This window comes from Notolepis coatsorum (assembly GCF_963971535.1).
Source record: "Notolepis coatsorum genome assembly, chromosome: 11".
Classification (NCBI taxonomy): domain Eukaryota; kingdom Metazoa; phylum Chordata; class Actinopteri; order Aulopiformes; family Paralepididae; genus Notolepis; species Notolepis coatsorum.
Window position 1 is genome coordinate 27,861,548 of NC_140175.1, and position 6,000 is coordinate 27,867,547.

The window sequence follows — 6,000 nt, forward strand, 5'->3', positions numbered from 1 at the left end:
TGGGATTCCACCTGACTTGGCATTCTGGGACCAACTGGGCCCATTGTTGCTTGAAATTATCGAACACTCCATTGAACAGGGGGGATTCTCGAGAGATGTAAATATGGCTTTGATTTCTTTACTACTCAAAAAAGACAAGGACCCCAATGACTGTGGCAGCTATAGGCCCCTGAGTCTTCTCGGGGGCGATCTTAAAATGTTTGCCAAAGTACTAGCCCGACGTCTACAGAAGTATATGACGTGCTGGTACACTGTGATCAAACTGGATTTATTCGGGGACACTCTCAGAAGATTATTACATGTAATTGACAACAGTAAGGACAATATAACTCCGGCCATGGTTCTATCCTTAGAGTTTCAAGTTTCTTTAATAGTTGTCATACAGAAGTACAGAATACTTTTTACAAAATGCTTCTTACTGTTGCCATGAAGGCCTTCGACAGACTAGCTGGTGGTCATATCTTTGGACGGTACTGGAGGCTATGTGACTTGGAAAGGAATTTATACATATGATTAAAGTGCTTTATGCCTCACCGTCAGCAATGATAATGCAAAATATGCTCCACACTCTTCCCGGTCTCTAGGTCTTCTAGGCAGGGTTGTCCTCTGAGCCCCGGACTATTGGCACTTTCCCTCGAAACATTAACCCAATTTATTAGGCAAACAGATGAAATCGCCCCAATAATAATCGATGATACGCCACACAAAATTGTTCTTTATGCGGATGACTTACACATTTTTATGAAAGACCCCTCCCAATCAACCACAAAGTTACTTAGTATAATTGATGATTTCTGTAAACTATCGGTCTTCAAAATTAACTGGCCAAAATCAGCTTGTTTACCTCTTAATGAGTCGGCCAAAGCGGTGCAACTACCGGCTGACATCCCCATAGTTGAACACTTTAAATACGGCATAGAGATTTTCCCCACACTAAATCAGACACTAAATATAACTTCACAGGCACATATAATAAAATACACCAATATCTAAATAGATGGTCGAGCCTTCCTAACTCATTACAGGCCTGAGCATCCATAATCAAAATGAACATACTACCCAGGATCAATTTTGTTAGCTCAATGCTCCCCCTGCCTCCTCCAATTGAATAGACCACTGGCGCAAGACACAAACTATGTTATATATTATTATTATTATTATTATTATTATTATTATTATTATTATTATTATTATTATTATTATTATTATTATTATTATTATTATTATTATTATTATTATTATTATTATTATTATTATTATTATTATTATTATTATCTCAATTTATTTGGAATAACAAACGCCCAAGAATCAAAAGAACTTCCACTCAACGTAGGAAACAGGATGGAGGCTTGGCAATCCCCCATTTTAAATTGTACTTCTGGTCCTTTTCGCTGAGACCTCTGATAAGCTGGTTTTACCCTGAAATTGCTGTATCATGGCGCTCCTTAGAAGCAGCAGCGGTCTCACCACAAAGATTACAGGATGTAGTATACTCCAATATCCCTATATCAAAATGCCAATTACGATATGGACCGATCATATCCCACGTGATTCAAACATGGTGTAACGTACAGAGGTCTTGTGCTGTCAAATGCCCATGGCACCTCGACTCTCCGTTAATATTCCTCAATGGGAGAGGAGGGGAGTTCATACTCTCTGGGATATACAGTATATGATTAAAAACGGCCTTCGAGCGTTTCAGGACCTAAGAGATTTTTATGACATCCCCGGCGTATCATTCTTCCTCTACTTGCAACTAAGGTCAGCACTCAGGGTGCATGGGGTACTGTGGGCTCAAGCACTACACCCACACCCTTGTACAGTATTAAAGCTTATCAGGGACAGAACAACCTCAAGAGGATTTGTATACACTCTTAATCAAATCTACATATAAAAACGGATCATCATTGGATACAGTCTGGCGAGGGGACATTCCAGAATTAGACACTGAGTTTGACTGGGATGATATTTGGTTACATTAGCCTCCCGCAACTCTAATCACCAGCAAATACATTTAAATTCATAGGACGTATCTCACACCTAGGAAGCTGTTTGCTATGGGACTGGTGACCGACTCTCAGTGCACTTTGTGCACTCTGAGGGCCACTGGCACTTATATGCACATGTTTTGGGATTGCCCACCAGTAGCTCGTTTTTGGAAATCCAAACAACTAAACTTTCAAACATATGTAACCTAACAATTCCACTTACGGCACCAACACTACTCCTAAATGATATATCATTACTACCGGCATCCATACAACAAAAAAGAATCATTCTGGCTGGTGTCACTGCAGCCAAGAAGCTGATAGCCATAAGGTGGAAACAACCTGAGAAACTCTGGGTCTGGGGGTCCTGAGGTGGGGGGTGGGGGAGGAAATGTCTTTTGTCTTGTGTGGTGTCTGTGATAATATAATTTGTTTTTATTTGTAGGTTCTGTATTTATTATTTATTTTTTGTTTGGTTTGTTATTTCTACTGTCATTCTATTGTCATTATTGTTATTATTGTTTGGGGATGTTCTGTTTATTATTATTATTGTATTATGTGGGGTCATGTTTTGTTTTATATTCCATGTAAAAAAATATTTGATCATTATTTTAGGGATGGACTACAGTTCGGGGTACCTAGAGATCGTTACTTTGCGAGGAGATCGTTACTTTGGTACTGTGGAACTCTTTGGTGTAGCCTAAAACATCACTCCTGGGGTGTGTATGGAGTGCTTTTGTAACTGGCCTTTGTAATAAATTACCATTTAATGAAACACCAAGAATAAGGAATAGTAAGTTCAGTTAACATTGGTAATAAAAAGTAACAGAATACATGTAACGTTATGGGCAGTTTGCATCGTCCCAGCTTGAGGAGAGATCCGGGATGACAAAAGCAATTCCTTCTCCCCAAAGTATTTATACAAAACAACCTCTGCATTTAGATTCTGGTAAAATCCCTAATCGAATCCCCTAGCGAACTATATGCAGCCCAATACAGTCACGTTTGTTATTTCAGTGCATAGTGTAGAGCCACAACGTTAATATTTCCTCTCATAGTCACTTGAAACAGACACAAGGCAGAATTGTCAAAGAAGTGTCCAACACGTCTACACAGAGGGATGGACCTCCAGAGCAAAGTTACCAGACTGTCCACAACTCTGATTACACCAGAAAGAGAAAGAGAAAAAACACGCCCCCTTATGAGAGCCGCGTATGTGTTCCTTATGCGTTCAGCTACTGCATTATTTATTTATTTGACCAAATACTATTTGAATTATTTCTCCCCAATGAACCGAAAACGTGATCCCAAAACCAAAAATAATATGAACCGAACCGTGATTTTTGTAAACCGTGATTCTGCTGTTGCTATTGACTTTTGTTTGGTGTTGTTTGGCGGATTGGATGATTGAAGTCTATCAGTATAACAAATTTACCATTTATTAATTTAACAAACAGTCAGGAGCCTCAGGAGCGTGTGGAAGAACCATACACAGCCACAACAGCCTGGCACGTCCTCATGCTGGACACCAGTGTGGTCACACACTGCTGTGGGATGTCATTCCACTCCTCAACCAGGATTTGTCACAAGTCAGCCAACGTGGTTGTGTTGGGCACCCTAGCACGAACAGCACGCCCAAGCTGATCCCACAAGTGTTCAATTGGGTTGAGGTCAGGACTGTTGGCAGGCCATTCCATTCTCTCTACTCTCAAATTCTGGAGGTCATCTCTGATAAACCCCGCTCTGTGGGGGCGAGCGTTGTCATCTTGGAGGATAGCGTTCGGTCCCAGACTGGAGATATGGGATGGCCACTGGTAGGGGGGTAGGTGCGGAAAAGTGACCATAGCGTAGGAAGGTCCGATCGAGGTCCATATCTGAGGCTGTTGTGGCTGTGTCTGGTTCTCCCACACGCTACTGAGGCTTCTGACTGTTTGTTAAATTAATTCATTGTAAAATTGCCAATATGTCTTGTTTCTTCCTTGTTACTGATAGACTTCAATCATCCAATCCACCAAACAAGAGTCAATAACAACTGCAGAATAAGCTGTTTGAATAAGATTTGGCCCATTTTTAACCCACATACTCAGCTCTGCTGCTCATTCCACAAATGCATGTTCCTTACAAATGGGGCACCATTTAAAAGGGAAATAAACAGGCTTTCCAACGGTATTAAATGTATTGCCAAGAAACATTGTTACAACAGAGAAATAATCTACCAAACACAAATTTCCAAACTTTTTGTTCAATGTCTATTATAATTCTTTCTCAAAGACAAAAATTATACAGCTTTACAAAGACAACAGAATACAAGCAAAATAAGGCACACAAATGTACCCCCCAGAATGTTGGGGTCTCCCCAAATCAAATTCTCCTTAGGACCCATAAAGGCTTGGGCCAGCCCTGCCTCTGTCACATTCCATTTAACCTCGTAGTTACGTTTTCTTTCAATGATATATCTCTTGTAATCGCTTCCTGGTTGTGCTTTTTAAACTATGGTGCTTCATTGAGAAATACTAACACAACCACCCAGGATAATACACCCCATCCTGTCATTATGTCTCTAGTTCTCACAATACTGGGTCAACCACAGCCACTACACACACGCACGCACGCACGCGCACGCGCACACACACACACACACACACAGACACACACACACACACACACACACACACACACACACACACACACACACACACACACACACACACACACACACACACACACACACACACACACACACACACACAATTACTAAGACTAGCAGATCTATCATTGACCTGATCTTGTCATCTGACAAAGAAAAAATATGTCAATCTGGGGTGCTACCTTTAGGAATCAGTGACCATTTTGTCACATACTGCACAAGAAAGATCTGTCACAGCCAGATAGGCAAACACAGCACGGTTAGGATCAGGTCAATGAAAAAGTACAACCTGGAAAATTTCCAACAACTATTGCAGTCTGAAGACTGGAGTCAGGTTACAGAGTGCGACAAAGCTCAGGAAGCTTGGATAATTTTTAAAGAAATATTTCTATCGGTTTTAGACAAAGTATGCCCCATCAGGCTTGTCAGAGTCAAACAACGTTCCAAACGCTGGATGGATTCAGACATCTTAGAACAAATTCGGTTAAGAGACAAAACTCTGGCAACATTTAGAAAATGCGGCGATAGCGCTCTATTCGATGAGTATCGACACATGCGAAATAGAGTAACCAGCCTGGTAAAAAAGGCCAAAATAGAATACTACAAAACAAAATTCCAAGAAGTGAAAAACTCCCCCAAAGAACTTTGGCAAACTCTAAAAAATCTGGGGGCTCCCATTAGAAACAATTATTCAGCTTCTTCAAAGATTGGGTTGGATATTGATAATGAAATTTGCTTTGACAGTGCAAGGGTGGCCCAAAAATTCAATGATTTTTTCACTACAGTGGCATCAACACTTGTGAAGAAGTTACCCGAACCCACTGGACAGTTTGGTAGTAGTCATGTATTTAATTATTATTCAGATACGGTTGCACAGGATTCCTTTAAATTACAACCAGTGGACATGGCCCTGGTAGAAAAAACTATCAATACCCTAGGCAAGGATAAAGCTACTGGAATAGATGGCTTACCAGTGAGGTTTATCAAAGACGGAGCAAACCAGATTAGTGAACCTCTAACACATATCATCAACCTATCACTGAAACAGGGTATCGTACCCGATGACTTAAAATGTGCCAGAGTGGTTCCACTACACAAAAAAGGAGATAGGACAAACGAGGGAAACTATCGTCCAGTTTCTATTCTCAGCGTCATCTCCAAAGTTCTTGAGAAGGTCATATTTAATAAAATATCAGATTTTCTTAAACAGACAGATCTCCTTTATCAATTCCAGTCTGGCTTTCGCCCTGGGTATTCTACGGATGCTTGCCTGATTGATCTCACTGACCATATTCGAACCCAGATGGACTGTGGCAATGCAGAAAGCGTTTGATACTGTTGACCATCAGATCCTGCTTGAGAAGC